The sequence below is a fragment of the Brienomyrus brachyistius genome, chromosome 22 (genome assembly GCF_023856365.1).
Source record: "Brienomyrus brachyistius isolate T26 chromosome 22, BBRACH_0.4, whole genome shotgun sequence".
Lineage (NCBI taxonomy): Eukaryota > Metazoa > Chordata > Actinopteri > Osteoglossiformes > Mormyridae > Brienomyrus > Brienomyrus brachyistius.
Window position 1 is genome coordinate 3,916,499 of NC_064554.1, and position 25,995 is coordinate 3,942,493.

At 46.5% G+C, this 25,995-nt stretch overlaps 1 long non-coding RNA gene across 1 annotated transcript; it reads right to left on the reverse strand.

Annotated features, from left to right (window-relative positions):
• Positions 1 to 5,823: 5,823 nt before the first annotated feature.
• LOC125718180 (uncharacterized) lies at positions 5,824 to 10,543 on the reverse strand. Its single transcript, XR_007384787.1, has 3 exons — positions 10,291 to 10,543; positions 8,403 to 9,595; positions 5,824 to 6,452 (listed from the first exon to the last, which is right to left on the reverse strand). It is a non-coding gene; the product is annotated as an uncharacterized LOC125718180 (long non-coding RNA).
• Positions 10,544 to 25,995: the final 15,452 nt, after the last annotated feature.

The following is a 25,995-nucleotide window of genomic DNA, read 5'->3' on the forward strand; positions in this document are numbered from 1 at the left end:
ACTCATTCCCCCGCCTCCTCCACCTTCCTCCCACCCCGCGGCACAACGTCAGATCGCCGATGACGGTACTGCCAGGAACCTCGGCGATTGTAAACAAGCATTAATTGTTTCATCTGTTTTGAAGCCTGCATTTCAAATACTAGGATATTTTTGTATTAATATTCCTTTAAAACATCCCTTTGACAAATTCACATAAAATAATTCAAATAAATGAAAGAGTTCTCTGCAAAGTATACTCACTTCACCGGGCATTAACGACAGGTACACGTACGCGTAAAATATCTTCTTTCTGTATGAAAACTAAAATGTAATTGCTCGTAATTGTGTTGTATTATTGCACGTGCTTCGCTGAGCATTTGGTTTTCTTACAGTTGCCAGTTGCAACCGTTAATGGGAGGGAGGGGGTATCCAGCTCTGACCTACATGATGCTCTAAACGTTTTTTTCTCCTTATGGCAAATTAATCAATAGAAGATCAATGAAAAGTATTCGTCACAAAACCAAGACCCAATACGTTTGGATTTTTGCAGTTAGTGTTGTGTTCTATCTCAATCATCCTTCAATGCCGCAGGTCTTCTATTAATTGCAAATAAGTATCATTTGCAGCGTACGTGACCATGAACATACCATGTACGTTCGTCATGAATTCTAAAACTTTTAATTAACTGTTAATTTTAATATTTCACTCATCGTTGATCAGATATAATAAAAACAGTATGCCCAGGAGTAGGCCTATATGTATAGCCTATCTGAAAGTGGTGGTGTGTATTCTGGTACCGAGCATTACAGGTAATCCCGATAAAAAACGACAAACCGTTAGTAATAATAATAATAATTATTATTATTGTTGATGTTGTTATAATTATTAACGCTTCGTCGGGATTAGACACACAAGGATCCCTCAACAGGTGGCCTCAGAAGTGTGGATAACAAGGTGACAAGGCGGGGTAAAAGCGCATAATGAAAAATGCAGAAGAACCTGCATGCGTTCTGAACTGGTCGGCTGCGCAGGGCGGAATGTGTCGCCGCGCTGTCATGTCTGCCAGAAATCGGCAGATTCTTCACGGTGAAACATGTTGCTAGGATACGCCGCGGGGCCTCTCAAAAATGGACTCGGAGTCACCCAATAAAACCTAAATCCATTATTATAAGGAGGTCTATTACTTTGAGTTATCTACCTTTTGTATTTGTTAAGGTGCTTTTTCATTGTAGGCCTTCCTACATTTTTGTAGGGTCGGTGTACTGACACCCCATCCTGGATGTACCTCGATTCCTGGCTGATTTCAGACTTGCAGTTGGATGGATAGATGAATGTAATTGATTAAGACACAGTTGTCAGACAAAACATTTCCAAGCCCGAGGAATCATGGTGTTACAACCTTGATCAAGGTATTTGGTTTGCTGCATGGAAAAATATATATATGTATAATTATTAATAAATATTCCTGTCGTGGTCATTTTTACGCAACTGTTCGCTCAGAAATAAAAAAATGCACGCATGCCAGCTTCAAAACGCCTTTCTCCTTCCTGGTTTTATCTGTGTGGTTTTGGCTTTCCAGCATCAGCGTCACAGGCTGAGCTTGACGCCTGTGACGGGCGGCGCTGAGGTCCGGCGCGGTCGCTGCTCGCTTCTGACACCCCGAGTGGGCTGCGTACCGCTGCCGCGGCTGTTCTGCAGGGCTTTCGATCGGAAGCGCATTTCGTTATCTGTAGATGATGCGAGTCTGGGCGAAATGCCAGAGAAGTCTGCACCTTTTCCTGCCTTATGTTATGCTAGTGTTTCCTCTGTGCCGTTATTATTCCTCTCATTGTTGATGTTATTCTTATTAATAGATATTCTATTTCCGGATATTATTCGAATAATCGTGTTTGGGAGTCCTGGAAGGAGGCCTATCTGTAATTTAGAATGTGAAGAAAAATACGTCTTAATTCATAAGGTTCAATCTCAGGTTTCCAGGTACAAACGAGTTACAGATGGTAACTAATAGAAATGAATGATGAGTAGAAGTTAAAGTTGTGTACGGTAAGAGAGCAAATTGTAGGCTACATGTTTGCACTCTAAAAATGCTGCGTTAATAACAGCCCAGCCTGGGTTAACTGGCAACCCGGTGCGGGGTAAATGTTGGACAGAACAAATGTTGGGTTATTTTGATCCAGCGTCTTGGGTTATGCAATTTAGCCATGATGCTTGTTTATAACAGCTACCCAGTGTCGGGTTAAATTAACCATTGGTATGGGATTGTTCATTTATATCTCCTATTATTATTAAATATAGCCCTATAGTAATATCATCTTTAGTGGTTATATTTCGTTGTTAAATATAATCACCTGGCAAATACTAAATCTAAATATTTATTGGTATCGATAGAATTACGTTTCAGAACATGCGATCCGAACGAACTCGGCTACATTTCAAGGTCAAGCTCTCCAGGTTTAAGCCACGATAATTACCCGCTTGACTAAACGTTTTCCCTCGTGATGCTTATCTTACAGGTAACTAGCTACCTTAACTAGCTGACATTAGAGGAAAGACGGTATAACTTTATCGTTGAAAGAGAGGGAGTAAAACTTCAAACTAACATTATTGTTGTTAATAAAATTTAATTGTAAATATTACTGTAACATAATGAACTAAATGTTAGTCCAGTTATTAACATAGTTACATCTATGCCTCATCAGCCAACAGTTCCGATGAAGATTTTTCACGTGATGTTTTTATGAATGCTAAAGAACGTGTGTTCCCCCGACAAAGACGGTACAGGTTCAAAAGTGCTGGATCCAAAACATAACCCTGCCAGTAGGTCAGGTCACACAAACACTGGATCAGAACTGGCTTCTGGACTGAAAATAACCTAGCGTGTTCTAGATCATGTGCTGTTGGGTCGAATTTTTTTCTGTTTTGCACTGTTCATAAGATCCGTTGAAACGAAAGTGTATTGCGATAATTTTGGATACTGCATGTTCAACATAGGCACGTTTTATCCATTTGGTTTGTTTGTCCCATCTTATCATTTGTATACTGGACTTCCTCATTATTATATATAAACATCGTTTTATGTATGATTTATGTAATGTCTATATATGTCTATATGACTGAATGTAAACCTACATTAACTCCTTACAGCCTTTGTTTTCCGGGTGCGGCTCCTCTTTTCTTTTTGAAGCATCAGGCTATTCTGGCACAATCCGTGACTCACAGCAGGCAAATCCGCAGCTCGCCCTGCGGGGTCAAAGCCTCCAGACGGGTACGAGAGGCTTTCAGCTGCCCGTCAGTCGCTGCGCTTCTTGCTAGTCAGCAGAAGCGAACAAGTGAGTGGGAGTGACAGATGACAAACAAAGTACTGCTCCACACCGCCATCAATGGCCCTGCTTGAGGAGGCCACTTACTGCCTTCTGAAGCATCTTTTCACTGAACAGTTGAACTTCTCACACACAATAGATGCTTTCATGTTGTTTCTCGGCGTGGGGGTTTGGGTAGCTATAAATAAGCCAATCCACAATTAAGAAGTCAGACGCATGTGACTTTATTGTGAAATGCGCTTGTGTTGCCTTCTTATGACGGCTTGCTCAAACTTCATTATGTCTGTAATTGGAGGTTATCGAGAGGCTGTGTTGTTGTGATGGATGTCAGACATGAGTGAGGAGCCACCTCTGCTTTTGCCGGCTTCCTCTCCCTCAGCATCATGCAGATGGAAGCTGCGATTACCTGAAGCTCTACCACAGGTAGCATCTACGGGAATGGATGCTTAATGCCGGAAGTTACTAGTGTAAATATCAGGAGACATGCTGATATATATGAATAGTATATAAAGTACTATGCAAAGTCTTACACTGCCACAGAAAATAATGTTTCCAAGCTTTTCATTGTCAACCTCCGGGTTTAAAACTTCTCTTGCCATCCAGTATGCTCAGATATTTGTCAATCACTAGACCTCCCTCTTTGGTTAATCAGTACCTCATGAAGTTCATTAAACGATTAAGTTAATTATTTAAGTGAACTGACGTGAAATGGTTGAGGTGCCCAAAGAAAAGATTCAGTAAATCCCTGTGGAACAGAATAAACGTTTATTCCTTTTATTGTTCTAGTTTTAAGTTTAACTCTTCCGCAGTATATATTCCATATTTTATGAGCAAAGATGCACTTTCTGCCAGGATAAACAGCTTAAAACATCTATTTCTCTTATCACCTAAAACTTTTGCAGAGTCCTGCATGTTGCTCTGGTTAAATATCCTGCTGTGTAATTGAGCACCATTGCAGATGGCTTCAGATAAGCTAATTAAAAAGCACAAACCCTGTCCTGCTGTGGATTGGCATTCCATCCAGGGGCTCTATCACAGAGCGGGATTTCTTGTCGGATTTGAGGTAGTCTGGGTTAAATGTAAAATAAAGTCCATATAAGTAGGAGTACTTTCAATCAGACAGGTTATTTAGTTAAGTCCCAAGGAGTTTTCCTGCAGGCCCTGTACCCTTTGCAGGGGGGCAATGAATCAGTTATCGAAAAGGGGCACTTAAACCCTGAAATGGGAGGCCCTCACAATTGTTCGGGCTGGTGGTCATACACCTAAGTTTAGGAGCTTGGGAAACCGAGCTGGCAAAAGAAATCCGATGCAAAAGGCGTTTTTCTATAGGAAGCATCTGCAGCAAGAATATAGGACTGTTTATTTGAGCAAATCTTTTCCCATACTTAAGGCCCCGGGCCTCCGGTTTGAAAGGTGACTGTATACAACAGCTCCTCAGTATCTGCGTTTTTGGTAACCATTGTTTCAGTTATCTGCGATTTACCACAATCCGAAAAAAAGTAAAATGTACAATAATATGTACTTTCATTGTTGCTTCATCCTTTGAGGGGAACCAAAAGCATGATTTTCATCACCCTGTCGTCCATTGACACATGATGTATTTTCATTGCTTTATCTTCTCTTAAGAATTAGTGTAAACCATCAAAATCCCTTTAATTTGAGAGTACAGTTCCGTATAATAATATAAAGTTTAATTTATTATTACTGTATATAATGTTATTCAACTACCACATATAGGAACACAAAAGTTGCATTATAGATGGGGTCGGCAGTTACGTAGCTATTACCTGTGGTTTTGGCCATCCGTGGTAGGTCTTGGAACGAATCACCCCTGTTACTGATTATACCTGCAGGTGACGAGGACAGGGTCTGCATGGGGATGAGCAGCCGCTGGTTCAGGTGGTTTTCTCTGGTTGAAATTATATAATTCTCAATATAAGGAAGTCTAAAGGGTCAGACTCCTGATTTATTTACTGATTAGTCATGCAGACATGACTGAGCTGAGATACGGGGCATCTTCAGATGCAACCTATCTGTACACTCTCTGGGTTTCTCTGTGTAGGATTTGATTATGATTGAAGGGCTCTTTTCGTTCACTTGCAGTTCATGTGAAATATTAGAGATGAATATTTAATGATGACCGTATAGAAGCACTGCAATAGTATTGCGCAGTTACCTCTCGCCGCCATCTTGGCGCATTGTCAGTTATGGTAATGGAGTACTCCCAGCACGTGAATGCAGGCAAGTGAAGTTAAGTAGGGCTTTATTGTCACAGCAATCAAATTCAGCACACTGCATACCTGACGCAAAATATGTTATATAAAACATTACACGAAAGAAAATAAATAAATTGAAGTAAAGCAAAAAATATAGAGTGAAAACGAATATTATTGGTGTGACTCGTACACATGGTTGTCAGCCGCCCATGATGAGAATATTGTTAATTACCTGGGGGGAAGCGGGATTTCTCAGTTAGCTGTGTTAACTTAAGTTAGAAATCATGATTGGCCAATAAGAGTTAAGGAACATTCCTATTGGACAATCTTGATCGTCCGATGAGAGTTTAGCTAAGGAGCATTCCTATTGGACTAGCTTAAGTTAACCCAGTTCAGTTAACTCAGTACTCCTGCTTCTTGGAACAGCCGCCCCCCCGGTTTTTAAAATGTCGTGGGCAACACAGAAAGAAATGAAAGTGACTAAAAGTCTGGAGGTTTAATTTCTTTATTTCTGACTGGGTAAAATAACTGTAGAGGGAAAATTATTGTGGACGAATTATTTTGGTATAAATCCCATGCTTATTTATTATATATTGTGTAACGTTATCTCATTTCCGTCATGAAATAAAATAATGTTAAGCAATTATTTTACTTTGTGCTTAACGTTATAGTGCTGTGCCTGTTGTCATTGTTATTATAACAAATCTGGTTTTATCACACATAAGTGAATGTGTTTAAAAAGTAAATTGCCGATTGATTAAATTTTTTATCTCTGGATGTGGGGCATTTATTTGGGTGCAGGGTCTGTCTGAGGGGTCATCTCTTCTTGTGTTCCTCTTGATGCCTGTGAAGCTGATCGACTCCTCACGCTGCTGTGTCCCACGTTTGCTGTTGGCGCCAGTCAGTGTTGCCTCTGTCATGCATACGTCTGGTTCGCCTAACGTGAAAGGATAAGAATGGTCTACAGGCAGCAAAAGACCCTCCCTCCTCCCCGCTCTGCAAAATTCATAGTGGCTAACCCACCCCCAGTCAGAAAAATGTATCATGTTGTCGGGGACCTCAAAGGCCGAAATTTAATCTCAGTCCAGCCCTTCCTTTTGGATTTGTCTCCGCATTGTATTTTAAAAACTGAAGAATCATTTAATGTTATCATCTTACCTCTCATAAATTATGAGGCACAAAAAGACATTAGATTACTAGTCTTCACGTTGGGTTACATCAGTCAGCACATCCATGAACAGAATGGGGATCATGAGACATTGCAGCGTTAGCATGCTAACAAAAACTAAGACGTTTACTAGCTAAGGAAGCCCAGTACCGTTATCAATAAACACATGGAAACATCAGTAATTTTTGTGTTATTCTTCCTAGATAACCCTTCATCTCTCCTCCCTGACTTTTTACAACTTTGCACATCTGAAAGTATCCTTTACCGCTGTTCTCGTACACCCGATCATGACGAACTCGGCAAAAGAACACAAACAGAACACACTGAATATCCTGCGCTGGGCAGGTAACTGCACCAACATGGCGGATGATGGCCTTCGCTTGGTGTGATGGTACAGTGGATTGTCACGCGCAATCCTCCATACTTGATATTCACGCCAACCCTATACTGAACAAGTGGCCAGAAGATGGTTGCATATTTAATGGCGAGGTCTGAGCTGCGTAGTATGACTCGTCAGTATGCTCCCCATGCTTTTCTCATGAATCAGTAAGAGACGTACTCATCACCTTTTGATTAGTGAAGCCCAAAGTGCGCTGGGCTGCGCTTATGTTTCTTTTCACAGTAAACAAACACAGTGTTCACTGATAAATGAAAAACATCTGATGTTAGATCACAATCATACGCCGCGGCATTTACAGCCGTAACTGAACGCCCTGCATGTCCGAAACAGGATTTCTGCACTCGTCCCGGAGATTCCCCCTCCGCTGCCATGAAGGCCTTGTTCCACACAGCCGCGACGCCCCTTTGGGGTCTCTCACAGGTCCTTACGTTTTCATCTCGACGGACAGCATCTCTCTGTCTCTTAGCCCCGGGGGGATACTTTTAATGGAATGAAGCAAACCTCTCGGTTGCTCTTTTTTTGGTTTTTGTTTGTTTAGGCGACGCTGCCGCGCGCCAAAAATGCTGCGAACCTCGAAGAGAGGTCCACGGGAACCGTGAGTCAGTCAGCTGGGCGGGCACGACAGTGTTGGTTGCCAAGGGAGACAGCGCATCGGCTTAACAAATAGAGATTGTCGCATGTTTGTTTGTCTGCTGTGGGGCCTTGCTGATGGCATGTGGCTTCACCTTCGCTCCCACTACTCCCAGCCTTTGTCATTCCGTAACCAGTCAGTCTCCATAAGAGGCTCCTGAAGAGAAAGGCCACCATCTCAGGATATCACCTCCAGTGTCTGTGTGAACGTGTTCGCATCAGAGAAAAAGGGGGGGGGGGCTTGAAAAGGCTGTTCCACATTCATCTCCATTGCCGGCTCCATGTTTTTTTTTTTTTTATTTGGCTTAACGTTTATTTTTTAATTGATTGAATGTGCAAACCCTGGTGTGTCGTTACCCAGAACGCTCTGTCCCTGCGTGCCTGCTTTTCTTTCCACGCGATTAATAGGTTTTATTTCTTAAAAGCTTGACTGTTCCCGTTTTAATCCATATGGTGTCAATGAAACTGGCATAATTCAATAAAATGAATCACGCAGGCAGTAAATAATTTCCACTCAAATATTCGCTGACGGCCGCACATTCGTGAAGCGTGGTGTCTGATGGACGGCCGCGTCGTAAATTAGATACATAAATCGATGTAAACCATAAAAACGTGCCGATTCAAAACTGCTGTATTTTACGTATGCGGCCAGATTGTGGGCTACAGCAGGATATTTCCATGTCTCTCACCTTCACTCTTCCTGATTAACTTCCCAAGTCGAGAAGCATCTTCAGAAATGCCATATATCGCCATGGAGATGCCCAGGGAAACCAGGGAGGACCTTGCCACGGCCTGATCTTAAAGTGGAAGGTGATGCAGCAGAGGGAGATGGGGGGAGTGGTATTGGGGGGGGGGACTGGTGACTAAGGAGTGATTAGTACTGCGATCACAAACACGCAGGAACATCCACATGTCATCGATCTATAAACGTGCTATGTAGACGAACATGTCTTACTCACCTTAAAGCAGACACTCTCATGACACTTATGTATCATGGAATTGGAATGTTGCATAATCTACTCATCCACTCATTTCCAGCTGCTTTACCAGTGCTGGTTTTTTTGCAGGGAGTACAGGGCGTATGGCAGGGGAACACGGTGGACGCACGCAGTAAAAAACGAGGAGGTAAACATGACGGTTTTATGCGCTATGATTTACGATGAGCTAATACAGCTGTACAAGATGGACATTTAGCATATGAGCCTCGGAAGGTGTTCCTCCAAGATCTGGCTCTGCTCTGTAATTATTTCTCCGAGAGATTGTGGAATCGCTGGGCTTTGTGTCTGGGGCGGAGCAGTCGTTAAACATGTAGAGACACTGAGCCCCTGAGGTCATACATGTTTTCCCTCAGTGGGTTTGTATGCCTTAGACACACCTGGCACGTTCACAGCCTGTCTTTGAGATACATGAGGTCACCGTATGGTGCAGGAGATGAAGGTCCATTCTAGAAGATTCTGGATCTGTGTTTTTACATGATGAACCGTGATCCATCTCTCTATTGATGGTGTGGAGGTCTTACGTTGTTGATGGTTCTGTTGGTACCTGAATGTTAGGATCAGTGACTGTATACGTTCACTAACAGCCAAAATAAGCTGCCGTTAAATGAGGGTCACTGTTTAATGTTTATTTTAGGGCCTGAATGGAGAGACTTCAACAGCTTTGAGGACAGGTGACATAGGATAAGCTTCTTACATGCAACATTTCATGCAAATCTCTGTTAGAAATGGTGGATCCCATACCTGTACAATGGGCCAAGTTTGAGATCTTGTGTGTGAATAGGGTAACTGCAGTTGGTTATGTGGTTCGCACATAAACCTCAAGCCAATCACCACCTTCCGGCTCCTTCCAGCATCTTCTTAATCGGGGGTTGAGGCAGGAGTCCCTAGGCCAGCGGAGGAACAGTGTCACCACACTAAACTGATCTGAATTCTGAAAACAATGATTCTGTCATAAAGGGAAGCGTTTACCCACAGCTTACCAATAGCATCTCATGTGCACGACTTTTAATAGATTGTGGAACAAAAACTACTGTGGTTTATCTGTGTCCGTTTGTTTCCACAATTGGACTAAAAAAGTAAGATGTTTTAATGCAGTTGCAACATGTAGCACAGGGGTTCTGGACGTGTGTCGTGTGTTAAGGCCCACGGAAGTCCCTCAGGTTCCTAACGGATTTGAAACTGATTCTTATCATTTGCCTCGAGAAAAACCAAACCAGGCCCCATAAAAAATGTAAATTACAGCGTGTGCGTGTTTTCCTTGGTGCGTCTGTGGAAACTGCAAAACACCTCTTTACTCCGCTCTGACAAATAAAGCAGAAAAGCCACAAAACCACCCCCCCCCCTACACAGAAGTGGTTAATGCCAGTACCACAAATGGCTGTTTACGCAGTACAGAACACTCCCCCCCCCCCCCCCCCCCCCCACAAACTGGAGAGGTGGCCTGTGCCATTTTGGCGGCGTTGTTATGTCATAAAAGTCGACGCTTTGTGACCGAGTTACAAAGCTTTCATTTAACAGTAACAGTGGTGATATTGACAAGTGCATAAATGCATATAAATTCGAAAAACCCGACACCCACAATGACTTGCATCTTTTGCTGAGCTGCCAGTTCCGAGATTCTACTTGTCTTGTAACGGCCCTTTTCTTTGCAGAGATTTATAGATTTTTTTTTTTTTTTTTTTGCCCAAGCCAGGAAAATGAAGCGGCCAAGCGGCAGCTTGTGTGGAAGTGGCTGCCTGAAGCGATGTTTAAGTCCCCATCTGAGAGCGCGGAGCAGCGTACGTGGGCGGCGAGGTGGTCTGCATGTTCTCATGACATTTCACATTCAACACCAGTCGCCGACTGGAGTTCGCCCCTCTGCACCCCTCCTCTCCTATTTTTCTTCATTTCCCCCCCCCCCCCACCACCCTCACAAAATCCTCTCTGTCTTCCCTCCAAGTCCCCCCCCCCCCCCCACCCCACAAACCCACCCACCCAGCGCCCCCTCCCCAGTGGTTTGTTTTGTGCCACCTCTAACCGCACCTGAACCCAACGCAGAAAAAGTCCTGCCCTTTGCCCGCGGGAAAGCAGACGCCATGGAACCGTTTGTGCCCGTGGTGTGAGAAAAGAAAAATATCCCCGACCAGAGCGCTGGTGACACATTCTCACACGCACGTGTGCGCACACACCTTGCTTTTCGTTCCATGGAAGGGCTGCTGAATCTGTTTGTCACGCCTATTGGAACTTTGCAACAGCACCTGGGTACTGGAGACCCATCTTAACTTTTGGTGTCGAAACTGACTCGAGCTCCTCAAGACACCGCATCAGCAAAACAATCCATATAACTGGAACATTTAGGTTTTTAAACATATATGTAGCCACAAATCTATAATGCAACTACAGCCAAGCATATACTGTCATGTTTTGGCAATTCAGTAATGGGCTTATTTTACCTATTTACTATATTTTCAATATCGTATCAGTCACTGTTGTGATGTCTATGATATCATTCTTGTTTCAACATGCCTGTTCAGCTATATAAAATTACCATATAAAATTAGCAACTGCCCGACGAAATGAAAAATTCCCTGAACCCTGACGAGCATAAGTAGTCGGAGGATGAATGTATGGATTAATGAAATAAGGGTAACCTTAGACTATTTTTGGTGCTTTCTGAGTGATTTAGTGACAACTAGCCCAGTGTAAGTCCAACTTAAAAGAACTTCTTTATTATTAAGAATGTACCCTAAAGCAACAACATGCTTTTTCGGAAACTTCACAACTGAAGAATGGAGATATAGGAAAAAGTACCAGATGGAGAGGAAAACATAATAAATGTGGCATTTCTCCAAGCCGTCCAGGCTCCCCCCCCCCCCCCCCCCCCCCCCCCCCCCAAACGGCAGCTTCTGCTTCTTACTGAAGTTTCCTCTCGGGCACATATAAAAACTCAGCTTTCCTCACTCCTCTTACGAACGTTTCTCAATGCTTTAAATTTGATACTGCAGATATCATGCTTGATATTAATGACGCCTTTATTTAGGTACCTAAGCTCTCCCTGGAGCACGAAGCTTCACCCTTCTGTGCAGAAATGCAGTTCCTCCATCTTTGTGTTACTGCTGCCTGATCTGTTACTGCTGCCTGATCTGAGTATAGCCCTCTTCCCCGTGCTTGAGTTGACCTGTATCCCTGTACAATAGTCTCGAACATGCCATCTTAGAGACTGTAGTCCTGCTCTGGGATCTACCCATCCTGTCACCTTACAGGAAGGCGTGAGATCAGTTGATACTGTGTTGTCTTCCAGTATTAACTATGTGTGTATTATATTGACATAGCAATACTTGGCATGAATAATTATTTAGTCATAGTAGTTTTTTTTGGCTCATTGGGAGCATTAATTGATTTTGCGAAGACCAACAAAATAACAGCAGCAGTCAAAGCAAGTTGAGGGAGTCTGGGAATCAGTGCGTGGGCTTTGTTTGCAAAGTAATATGGCTTCGTAGAGTATTACTGAGCATAGTAGAGTATAGTGAGTATTACTGATTTTGATCCGATGATGACATGGAGTAGTGAGGTATGGATGCTTCAAGTCAGCATCAACCCCAGGTCCCTCTGTCCATCATGAACACATTCGGGGGTTTGACTCTCTCTCTCCGATGGCTAGTTTAGCTAACAGCGTAGACGACTTGCTGGTGCCCCCCCACTCCCAGCACAGTCGGAGAATTATCACTTTGACGGAGGAAGGAAAGCGGCCACTGGATGGGAAGGAACAGCTTCTGAACGGGCCTGGGGAGGGGCAAAACTCACACATGGAGTTTAACTTTGGCTGGCAGAGGAAGAGGAAAGTGGCCTGTGTGAGTGTCCTTATGCATGTGTGCATTTCTGCGTGTTTGTATTTGCAGTGTGCATGCATGATAGATTAATGCATTAGTGAATGAGCTGTTGACAGTAAAATTGTGCCTTCAGGGGCATCACCAGTAAATCTACAAGCTTGGGCACTACTTTTGAGTGCTTGCGTGTGTGTCCCTTGCTGACAGAAACATGCAGTGCTGTGAGTTTCCCTCTTACTCAATCTGACAAGAAGAATACAATAATCTGACAAGAAGAAGACAATGAAGACCCATCATTGACCAAAAACCAAAGTTCAAGTAAATATAGTCTCTTTCCTTGCATTTTTGTCTAAAACTGTCCTCGATCTTGCAAAGAATAAATTCTGGATTCTGACCTGTTCAGCTGGATAGCTAATTGAGACTGTCCTCCTGGCTGATATTGACACCCCTGTGATTTCTAAGAGTAGCATGCAGGCCATTGGTTCTCATCCTGCTGGTGCTATCTGCTGCCTTCGTCAAAGGGCACCGTCAGATGCTCCTACCCAGCCTTTCTTAATTCGGGAGACTGCTCTGAAGTAATGTAAGTCTCATCGCTCACATAGACTCTTCCACGTGTGTTGAGAAACACAATCGGTCAGGAAACAACCGGCGTTCCACATGGCTTAGCTCTTGGCCCCATCTCCTTGTCTCTGTTTGCTGCCTCTATATGTCTGATCATTTAGTTCTGTGGCTCCTCCAACCACTACTATAAAAAAGGCATCTATCTTTTCCTGACCTTCCCAAATGACACAACAACCCCATCACATGCCTCGCTGACACTGAGGCGTCCTGCAGCTGAAACATTTTTAGACCAAGCTTCAGGTCTCCCATGGCAACCCAACCAGTTTGACATGACAGGTTGGATCAACATAGTTGTCTCTGTCCTGGTTTGCCAGGAAAATAAGGGCAAGATGGATAACCAGGTATCCATTGTGGACCACATTGCAGTTATTTCCCAATCTTGAAAATCTATTTTGTAGAAATAACCCAACTCCTTTTCCAGGCACATGTCATCTCACAACTGGACTACTGTAGCACTTATCTGCCAGGGCTGCCAACGTGTGCTGTGAAACCGCCGCGGATGATTCAAAATGCCGCAGCCCGCCTGGCATTCAGTCAGCCGCAATGCTCTCGTGTTACACCCCTTCTTGTCTCTCTTCATCGGCTCCCTAATGGCGTTCGCATCAAGTTCGAGTTCCTGCTGCTCGCTTTCAGACTTGTTAATGGAACAGCATGCCCCAACACCGATACACTCATCAGGTCTTACGCTCTCTCTCACACTCTGTGGTTAGCAACCAAACATCACCTGATATTTCTTTCACCGCATGAAAACAGGTCTCGTAATAGACAATTTCCATGCTTTGTTCCACTGAAGAGAAACAACTTATCCAACTACATTTGGTTTGTAGAGCCTTCAAGAAACGTTCTCTCTTGGGAAAAACTCACCCAACCTCATCTCACCAATGACCCTTCTTCGCTCTCTGTCCTTGTTGACCGATTCAGATCATTTATTATTACTGGATGTAGTTTGAGTGTTAGTTATATTAATTATAATTCTTCTTCCTATATTACTTTTCACTTGCTACTGGTCACTCACTGGGAGCCTAACCTATCAGTACCTTTTCCTGAGGTATCTCCTTGACAGCTGTATGATTGTGATGTATTATCTGCCTCAGTTGTACGTCGCTTTGGACAAAAGTGTCTGCTGGATAAATAAATGTAAATGTAAAATAAATGTTAGGCCTCCCCCACCCCTCCGGGTACCTCTGGGACCTTTGAACCTGAATCCAGTTGAAGACGGCTGCGAGTTGTGGTGATGCAACCCCATTCTCCCTCTCCTATCATCCATCTCCTTTTTGAAGTGGTCTTTTGAGAATCCATCTTTGAGAGCTCCTTGACTGGCTTTTGAAGTTTGTCTCCATATCTTACCAACTCTCTTTCTCTGCCTATGTTTCATCTTGATCTGCTTTATCATTTGACATTCAGGATCAAGTGTAAAAAGAGGTAAAAACAGAAATTGAAGTGAATCCCCTTTCCCCGCCTACACTGTGCTCAGTCTGGCTTTTGTACCTAGAAACTTAGAGAAACAGAAACTGGTTTGCGTCAGTCTCCCACCTTCTACAGGCCTTGCAGCTGTGATTGACCTTGTTTTGTTTGTAGAGGTCAACACACTTTTAAGCACTTCCTGTGTCGTTCATTAATTTTTTTTACATACGGTGCCCACTTGTATATCTATACCTCAATGCAACCATCAACTTGGACCAGTAATCACAGTCTTTATTAACTGTAAAAAGTGAGAAACTTTATGCTGAACTACACTGGAAAAAAACTGCACTGCCATAGTGCTCAGACACCCTTTTCCAGTGTTTTACATCAGTTGACCGAAAGCGGGATTTACCAGACATTATTCTGGTCTACCGAAAGCCGACTTAGACAATTTCCCTTCCGAAAGCCTGTTGACACAGGATGCCCACGACCCACACGTACACAGTTTTTCCACTGTCGACCTTCTGTCTGGCCCCATACTTGTAACTCTGAAAGCCATGCATCCTGGATTCCGACCATGTGCTTCTGTCTACCAGTTACAATGGCTTTCCTCCATTATTCCCTCTGGGCTGACATCACCTTCAACGCCAGCTTGTAGCCTCTCCAGCTCCGGCCGATAACTGCCTGCCAGGCATGGCATCCAGCAGTTAAATGCCGCTGAAAGTCAATGAGCTGCACCTCAGTCCGCGGCCACGCTGGTTATTAATACCGGTCTCTGGGAAGGATTTGAATTTTTTCAGATGCCAGTCACGTATGTGCAGCGCCTACGCGCTCTCTGTGCACGCTGAGGCTGCTGCGTAGCTTTTGTCCGGCTCTTACGCTCACACCAGCCTCGGATTACACAACAGTATGCTGTCGGTGCTTGCACATTTATCACCAACTATAAAGGATTGCAAACCAAAAAATTTAACATTAAGATTACAGTCACTTTACCTATGAGTTGGATTAATCACTAATGCTTTAAAATATGAGAACAATCTCGCTATAACAGTCTTGCCACATTGTGACATTAATGACTAGCTATGGTGTCATTCAAATGTCCCCACAATGTAATAAAAATCTGTTATTTTGACGTTGTGGGGACCATTTCTCAGTTCCCCACAAAGATCTGTGAATGCAATCGAAAAAACTATAAATGCCAAAAGACTTTGGTTACTTATGATTAAGGTTAGGGCTGAGTAGGAGTTAAGGTTGCCACGTAGAGATTAAGGTTTTCCCTATAGAAATCAATGGAGAGTCCCCACAAAGATATAATTACAAACCCGTGTGTGTGTCCAGCAATGTACTGGCGTCCCATCCAGGGTGTACCCCTGTCTTGTACCCTATGCTGCCTATGACAGGCTCACGGTCTGTCAGCCTGTTCAGGATGGACAGGCTAATTATGGTATAAACTCACGTAAAGGGAAATGAATAATTCCTCTCCAACATTTTTTATGCGCTGTCCCCTACACCTGTTGTTCTTGTCTTTTCTTGTCTCTGAAACCTGTGGTCCCAGTGTTGATATTTTTCAATTCATAATTTGAATCTAGCTGTTCAGAAACTTCTTGAAAAGCCAGACAGAAATACAGGAAGCAGCTGTCGCCAGGGAAACAGACGGAAGATCTGTGGAGGAGTAGGGGAGAGATTGTGAGGTAGGGAAAAATGAAAAAAATGGATGGAATAAAGGCCACTTGGGCTGTGCTGTTTTTCCTTGTACCCGTGTGATTTCGGCAGGGAGACAGGAATGCTCCTGCGCATCTTTGTCTAGGAATAGCCCAGCTGACGCATACTAACAGACGAGCCTCGCGTTGCTGGCATTGCTCGCTCTTTCGCTCACTCGCTCACTCTCACCCTTTCTTTTTGCCGTCCTCCCTTATGGCGATGTGTCCCTACATCCCTCCGCTTTCTTCCTCACACCCCTTTCTCTATCTCCCGAAAAGTCCCGGGTGCAGCTGTTGGCGCAGGGCTTGGCAGCGTGCATCCTGGGCTGGCAGAAAGCCCCGCCTTCACTCCCATGCCCAATCCGCCTCCTCCGCTAGCTCGGGAAAATTGCGGCGCCCACACCTGCGTCCAGCGGACGTGGACACTCTCCCCGCACGGCCCAGCGGCCGGTCCACATTCCGGAGAGGCAGCGGGAGGGTCGAAACTTCATGCGGACGGCCGGAACGTCATGCGTCTCCCTGTCGATGAGCTGTACCTCTCTGAATCCTACCCACCCTCCATCTCTGTCAGGAGTGACACAGACTATCCACGTGTGACCCCCCCCCACCCCCCCCCCACCATTGCCGCACTGCGTGCCCCAAGCATACTGAGTCGAGATACAAAAACCACTCTGTGATCGTGAGCCTGAAAAAACAACAACACAAAAACACAGAAATCCACACTGCCAAAGACAAGACAAAGTCACCAAGAAGCAGCACCTGAACTTGGAACTGAGTGCCGTCCGTCTCAACACAGCGACCGCATAGACACCTCACCCTGCTCGCCGAACCTCCCCCCTGCTCGCCGAACCTCACCCTGCTCGCCGAACCTCACCCTGCTCGCCGAACCTCACCCTGCTCGCCGAACCTCACCCTGCTCGCCGAACCTCACCCTGCTCGCCGAACCTCCCCCCTGCTCGCCGAACCTCACCCTGTTCGCCGAACCTCCCCCTGCTCGCCGAACCTCACCCTGTTCGCCGAACCTCCCCCTGCTCCCTGAACCTCCCCCTGCTCGCCGAACCTCACCCTGTTCGCCGAACCTCCCCCTGCTCGCCGAACCTCACCCTGTTCGCCGAACCTCCCCCTGCTCCCTGAACCTCCCCCTGCTCACCGAACCTCACCCTGCTCCCTGAACCTCCCCCTGCTCCCTGAACCTCCCCCTGCTCACCGAACCTCACCCTGTTCGCCGAACCTCCCCCTGCTCGCCGAACCTCACCCTGTTCGCCGAACCTCCCCCTGCTCCCTGAACCTCCCCCTGCTCGCCGAACCTCCCCCTGCTCCCTGAACCTCCCCCTGCTCACCGAACCTCACCCTGCTCGCCGAACCTCCCCCTGCTCGCCGAACCTCCCCCTGCTCCCTGAACCTCCCCCTGCTCGCCGAACCTCACCCTGCTCGCCGAACCTCACCCTGCTCGCCGAACCTCCCCCTGCTCGCCGAACCTCCCCCTGCTCGCCGAACCTCATCCTGCTCGCCGAACCTCCCCCTGCTCGCCGAACCTCCCCCTGCTCCCTGAACCTCCCCCTGCTCGCCGAACCTCACCCTGCTCGCCGAACCTCACCCTGCTCGCCGAACCTCCCCCTGCTCGCCGAACCTCACCCTGTTCGCCGAACCTCCCCCTGCTCACCGAACCTCACCCTGCTCGCCGAACCTCCCCCTGCTCGCCGAACCTCCCCCTGCTCCCTGAACCTCCCCCTGCTCGCCGAACCTCACCCTGCTCGCCGAACCTCCCCCTGCTCCCTGAACCTCCCCCTGCTCGCCGAACCTCACCCTACTCGCCGAACCTCACCCTGTTCGCCGAACCTCCCCCTGCTCCCTGAACCTCCCCCTGCTCGCCGAACCTCACCCTACTCGCCGAACCTCACCCTGCTCGCCGAACCTCACCCTGCTCCCTGAACCTCCCCCTGCTCGCCGAACCTCACCCTGCTCGCCGAACCTCCCCCTGCTCGCCGAACTTCACCCTGTTCGCCGAACCTCCCCCTGCTCCCTGAACCTTCCCCTGCTCGCCGAACCTCACCCTACTCGCCGAACCTCACCCTACTCGCCGAACCTCACCCTGCTCGCCGAACCTCACCCTGCTCCCTGAACCTCCCCCTGCTCGCCGAACCTCCCCCTGCTCGCCGAACCTTCCCCTGCTCGCCGAACCTCACCCTGTTCGCCGACTCACGTGAAAACTTACTAAATACACTAAAGCTTACATGTCTTCACGCACAGAGGCTGCTTCCTTGCTAAGACGTTATACTCTTTGTATTAATGCTGATGCAATTTCACCCATTTAGTCGTATCTTTTGGCCTAAAGCTATTTTTATAAATCAAGTAAATGCAACTCAAAGTCACCAGTTTGATCTTTGGTATCAGTGATAAATCAAAACTGTAATCGTTCCAATTTGACAGTACAATGTCAGAAACATATGCAGCTTTATATTGTTATATGTCTTATAACATAAATATATATATACACACACATACACACAGTGTGTATATGTGTGTGTGTGTGTGTGCATGTGGATTAGGTTTATATTACTTTGTGGGGACCAAATGCAATGTAATGAACACCTCTTTTTTGATTTTGTGGGGACCATTTTTCAGGTCCCTACAAAGATCTGTGAATCAATCAAAAAAAGTTAGGGCTGAGTAGGTGTTAAGATCGTCATGTTGGGATTAGGGTTTTCCCCATTGAAATGAATGAAGAGTCCCCACAAAGATATAATTACAAACCCCTGTGTGTGTGTGTGTGTGTGTGTGTGTACAGGCGCTCCCTGGGTTACAATGGTCCATGTTACGATATTTGACTTTATGATAGGTATAATTATTCACTGACTTACGGGAGATATTCAACACTTTATTATAAAATTGGCTTCGTGTTAATGATTTTGCCCAACTGTAGGCCAATGTAAGTGTTCTCAGCAGGTTTAAGGTAGGCTAGGCTGTGATGCTTGTTAGGTTAGGTAGGTACTGAATTACTGTAGGTAGGTACTGCATTTTCACCTTACAATATTTTCACCTTACTTTCCAAACGTGAGCCGATTATACAAAACTCTTGTATCAGCAATAGGTGTGGTGACATGACATTACTAGAATATGTTTTTTTTAGTGTTTAATTGTTATCAAAAATCTAGTGGATCATTTTGATCCATTAACAAACAAGCTTGGTCATTATGTATACAGACAGGGGAACAAAAGTGTTTTCTTTGCACTAATCCTGTGTGACAGAAGTTAGCTTATCGGTCCGCCATCCTTCCTGAAGACTGCTTTAGCGTGTCAGAGGGGATTTTGCATTAATCTCTGGTAGAAAGCCGGTGCTCTTCTCCTCTGTTCACACATCAGTGCGCTGCACTGCTGAAGGTCATCGTGAGCAAGACCATAATTCTACACTTCAGTATCAGAATCAGAATGCACTTTGTCGGCCAGGTACAACTGCATGTACTAGGAATTTGCTCTGGCAGTATTGATGCTTACATTCACAGACAACGTAGAACATAAGTAAAAAAAAACATGGTAAAGGCAAAAATATGATTATAACAATCAATCTTCATTTCATAGAGAAGATACTCAGTGTAGCTGAAGCTTTGCTGGACAGTCAAACACTCTCACGTTAGCCTCTGCTCTTCGACAGTCACAATTCATATTTACAATAATTCTTCTTCTGCAAAGGTGAACATGAAGATGGACGTGACCCTCAGCCACTAGAGGGACAGTGGGTATGCAAACTGCCCTCGTAAATCACATTCCTTGTTGGTCGCTTTTGATTTTCAATATGCACGTAATTAACACTTAAACTGCCAGATCCTGATCTGGTCCTTACATCTTGAAGAGGGTCAGTTGTAGTAATAACTGGCGAACAATTTGTAGCTGGAAAAACTTCCGCAGCATAACTGGCCACAGCTGTGCATTTAATACTGTGTATCAGATGAAGCGTACAGTGAAATGCAGAACCAGCAACAGTCTGAGGAGTCTGAGGAGTCACGTCTGTGTTTCTTCTGCCATGACGCCAATTTCCATGCCCCCACCCTTTAAAAAAGTAAAAGGCTTGATGGTGAAATGGGATCTTTCACCTGGACTTTGGTGTGTCACTCACCTGCTTGGACCATATAGAGTGTAGGGACTCACAGGGACTCGGTGCCGCCACCCTGGGCCAGGGTAGGGCTGTGACTCGCTGTGACTCGCCATACCTCTGTGTGAGTCACTGGTTGGGCTTTGCCCCTCATATTTACAACAGGGGTTCCGGGGGCAGGTCAGACTGGGGACAGGCATTCTCTGCTGCCGGCTTAACAAGCCCCCCAACTGAAGCTGGAAATGTACGGGTGGGGTGGGGGGGGGGTGGGGGTTGTGGGGTGGGGGGGTTGATTGGAAGAGACAAAGGGAATGAAAAAGGAGACAAGCTAGGGGTGGATTTTTCAAATTGCGAGCTTTGCTAATAAAGCTGACCGAGCGCATGCAGATATTAAACTCGTAATAACAATCATGTGCCGCCCCCTTTCTGAATCAGCCTCTCCACACACCAGCTGCTGCTCGCTAACAGATTCCAGATCGCTGCGACCCCCCCCCCACATCCCATTCTTCCTGCCATTTCTTCTTCTTCTTCAAACTGGAAGTGGGCCGTGAGTCAGGGCCCGCTGGGCCCGCGAGGAGGGCCAGAGAGGAGCAGATCTGCACGTGCGAGTGCCTGCGAGGCCACTGCTGCCAACTGCGGAGTGCTGCGCTTTTAAATGTGCTTCCTGGAAATTAAGAAAAGGGCTAACTGCTGTGGGATTTCTGGGGGACTTTTACCCAGACCGCTGGCCGCTGTGTGTGTGTGTGTGTCTGTGTCTGCCTGAATTAGGTTTACATTACATTATGGGGACAAAATGTCCCCACAATGTAATACAAACCTGCTTTGTTGTCATTGTGGGGACCGTTTCTCAGGTCCCCACAAAGATCTGTGAATGCAATAAAAAATGCCAAAAGTCTCGTATTTTGTTTGGTTACTTATGGTTAAGGTTAGGGCTGAGTAGGAGTTAAGGTCGTCATGTTGGGATTAGAGGATTCCCCATAGAAATGAATGGAGAGTCCCCACAAAGATATAATTGCAACTCTGTGTGTGTGTGTGTGTGTGTGTGTGCGTGTGCAAGTTTGTCTTCTTTGCCACTTCTGTGCCAGTGAGTGTGTCTGCAATATTTGCTCTTGTACCCTGAACAAATTTAGAAAAAACACCCCCAGGAATTTATAACCTTGGGTTCGGCCGGCCCGCGTGGGAGGGCCCAGGAGAGCCATGTTTGCTGGGAGGATGCAGCTTGTGTTTGTTTGCGACCGATGGGGCCTTGATGGCACCCTGCCTCCCACAATGTCACCAGCCAGCCTGCCGAATGACACACAGGTGACACCCCGGCCTACACCACGCTCTCTGAGTGAGGTGACAAAGACAAGCACACGTTCAGGAGGTGGAACCCGAGAGAAACAGGGAAGGTCAAATGCAAACCCAGGAGAGGGACCTGCAACAACGTATACGAACTGAGTTAGCGTAGCTACGGAATTAGCTTAAACACCAAGCTGTATAAATAAACTGAAAGTGTCTTCAATTCAGGCTTCCTTATCAAATGATACAGTATCGGGAATTAATACTAATATCGGTCTTCATGTAGTCCAGTAAAGAAGTTTTGTTAAGTTTCCAGATCTTTATAGAATTTTTCACAACAACATATCCAGCAGACTGAGTGAGTTTGGGAAATTTCCTTAAATGACTTAAATAGCAGAAAATATGTTTATTGTCCTCTTGGTGCTATCTTACATTATGATGACTTTCTACCTGCACAGGTGAAAGATAACACAACGAAACTGAAACCAGATGTTTGGGCAGGATCGTTCGCGTCAATCTGCGGCAAGGCGTGACCTCACTTCCTTTGATGAGATCTCAATGAGCGTCGGTGGCGACGGACCTGGGGCTTTCGTGTTAGGATGTGGGATGCGTCTGGCAGGAAGTTACGGTACGCGCCGAGTGTACTGCAGTTCGCAAGCGCAGCCGTCAGAGCGGAGGAATATCCAGCCATGAAACCGGACAGTTTACAAGTGGTAAGAACTTGGTTTCAAAGTGGGCGGAACAGCTGCCCGGATTACAATAATGCACGATCATGTACACGTCACATGTAGCCCAGCAGTGCCAATGCGGGGTCTGTAAAGGGGGGAGTTGGAACAATTCTAAGGTTGGTAGGGGCCCTAAATACTTTAGAACATGATTGGCATGCGCTGGGTTTGGGGGCCAATATGATGTACTTTCATGGAGCCCAAAATCTATAGTGGTGCTTGTGGGAGCCAGGAGCAGGCGTGGGGGGGGGGGGGGGCAGGGGGGGGCATGTACCTGCCTGCTGTGATCACTTGGCCCGGGTGAGTGCGCTGCTGGGAGCCGGCAGCTGCCCACACAAGCTCGCGGTCACCGGCGCCAGTCCCATCCCGTCTCATAATTCGATACCCTTGAGGGCCAACCATTCCCTCAAAAGCCAAGGTAGCCAAAAGCAGCCGGCAGGCGAGAAGATTCCCGCTCAAAAGAGAAAAAAGCAAGTGAGTCACCTAAACTTCCCAAAAGCCTTTTCTTCCAACTTTACGGGAACTGGAATGCAATTTATTTTCCCCTTCATCTTTTTGACAGGCACCGGCTCGGACGCCTGGATCAGCGCCTGTGTGGCCGCTGCATTTTCCCGTGGGCGGGGAGGCTTAATTATTACCACTGGAACTGGCAAACTGGCTGCAAGCTCTGCACACTGGGGGCTTGTATGCAGCTTCCTGTACTGGCACCAGTTAACTCCAAGGCGCACCATTACTCAGATGTTCGACAAAAAACATGCTTTCCGCTCCCGTGTGTCACTGCTTGCTCGGCACAAAATGAAAAACGTTTCCGCAAGAACTTTGCGGCCGTGCCCCGGTCAGGAGGCGACGCCGTTAAGGAGAGTCTCCCTGCAGCTTTCTCCCGTCTGCTCCCGTATTATAAGTTTGCACAGAGCCAATTCGCGGCTGTGTAGGAGGTCGGGCACGATGCGGCATCTGGAATGTTCTGCTGCGATTCAGTTGGAGCTACATGCTCCTCAAGGGTGAAACCTGGTTTATCAACCGGAACATTCTACCCAGTGGACATTACCCACACTGCACCTTTCCCACATCTCTGCGATATCTGTCATATAGTGACATCTGTTGTATTTATTATTTCTACAGTCGCCACCGTGTCTGTTATATTGCGCGAGGACCCCTAGCTCCCCTGAGCCAGTGTACGTGCATCTTCTATTTTTATTTATTAGCTATTATTTTCCCTTTCCCTTCTCCCTCTTATGCTGCACTTGTCTTGTTCTCTGCACTTTATGTATATATGCTGCACTGTGGTCCTGGGGAATGTCAATATGTGCCACTGTTGCTGCGGATTGTATATAGATGGTTTGACAATAAAGACCCACTTGACTTGACACTTGACACAGGCATTCCGTCGCAACTCCGAGACGTATGACTCATCGGCATGATGTTGTGCATCAGTCTCCCTTTTTGAGACTGACCATCGTTCAGGAGATCCAGGAGATCTTTTCATAATGACTCCTAATGGAGATGGAAGTGTGCAATTGGAGAGTCTGTCTCCGTTAATTGCTCTGTAGTATATGATGGGACTGAAGGCACTAGGCTGAAGTGGACCCAGGGTGGGATGCCAGCCCATTGCAATGCAGATATACAGACACCGAAGGGCATGTCTCTGAAGAGCATCCATAAGAACCGCAAACACCAAGCTGAGGACATGCAAACTCCTTCCCATCAGGATCCAGACCCTCAGTACTGCAGATGTGAGGCACGTTGCCGCCTGTAGGCTGAAACTCTGAAACCACTTTTATTATGGAGCTGTAAAGTGAAATTTATTGGAATGAATCCCAAGTGCTGACATTCCTCATCTTACACTCATCAAAACTGCAAACACTCCCCTGCCTCTGTGCTTGCAGGTATCTATTTCTTTATACGCTTTTTGCTCAGTTAATCCGGAAAACTACGGCTGACCTGCAGGAGGTCATGTGATTTTCAGCCCCCATTCTGGACGCCAGGGATACTCAAGTTGTTCGCTGTGAGCGCATCTCTGGAGCGAGTTCTGGAAAAGTCCACTTCATTTCCATCCATCCAGTATCAAGGTCATGGGCGGCCTGGATCCTGTCGCATGCGGCACGGGGCGCAGGGCTGGGGAACACCGAGCACAGGATGCCAGATTCCTGCAGAGCACACACATGCACACACTCACGCACTCCGAGATGGTGCTGCTGGAGGTGTGAGGTGACAATGCCCCCCGCTGTGCCAGCGTAACAACCGCGCCTCGATAATTTCCATCGCCTTGCCAATGTTGGGCTACTTCATCCATAATTTTGGTTATGTAAACAGCACAGAATTCAGACTCGACCGCGCTCAGACTGCACTCCTGCGGGAGCAAACTCAGAAAAGAGAATAAAGCGCGAGAATATGGCGGGATTTTTATTATCTTGTTAAGCCTCTGGGCAGGCTTGACAGCTGCGGATTCTGACGGAGGATATTTCTCTGCGTGTCGTGCCGTCAGAGTGAAGTACGTACGCGTGCGGGGGTGCAAGCGTAAGTCTTGGTGGGGCTGTTTGTGCACCGTTCCTGTCTGTCAGGAGGAATATTCTGATCAGGATGTGGGTGTATGTACCGCGTCTGCTCCATCCAGGAGTTATTCACCGTAGTTTATAATTCGGGAACTGACTCTTCTCTGGGACACTTGAAGAGCCAATGTAGTGCGAGGTATGAAGAGCAACCAATCAGAATAAAGGGTCCAGGGCCCCACGCAATCCTGGTCAAGTGGTTAGAAGATGGATGGATGGATGGATGGATGGATGGATGGATGGATGGATGGATGGATATCACCATATGTATAACAAAAAAGTGGGAGCTTTCAGTCAGGGCATAAGACCCTGAAATACCAGGCACTGTATCATTAAAGCATATCTGACATAAACGTCATATGTGAGCTGCATACGTTTAACTGGCTGTGCCAGTCTATCTGCCCTATTGTGCAAAATGCAGTTTTAAAGAATCCCTTTAAAGTCACAAACAACAAGATGGCACCAATTCTCACCGTGACCCTGATGCTAGCGTCTCCCCTTAGCAGGTTTAGGTTAGACACTTTGTGAGAACTGTAGGCAGAAGCGTGTAAGCACTGTGGACAGCTGTCAGCCTGCGTGTCAGTCAGTCAGGCAGTAATTGTGGGGATCTGCCAGTCTGCCTGCGATGCTCAGTGTAATGCAAGGCGACAGAGATCTCTCTGCTCCTGCACTCTGTGTGTCCCGACTGATCCCTAAGCCAAGGAGCAAGCGCACCACCCCCCGCCCCCCCCCTCCCCCCCACCCACTCCAGAGTAACGGCTGTCAGGTCCGCGGGAGGCTGGGAGCGCGACAGGTGTCCACAGCTGGAATGTCAGACAGCGAGGAGGGAGAGACAGATGAGGAAGTCGATCGACGACGGATTGTATAAAAATAAAAGTACAATGTCAGGTCATCTGTGTCACTGTTACTTGTCAGCATGTTGCATGGTAGCGTAGCAAATTATAGCTGGGGGAATATGAGTGAAAGAAGAGGGTGAGAGGGGCATGTGCTGACAGGGACGAGTGAGCAGGACCGATGGGGAGGGGGGCCGGGTGCCTGGGCAGGGCCCGCTTAGCGCCGACGCGAATGCAATGGCTGCTGCGGACACTTCTGGTAAAGAGTGTGGTTT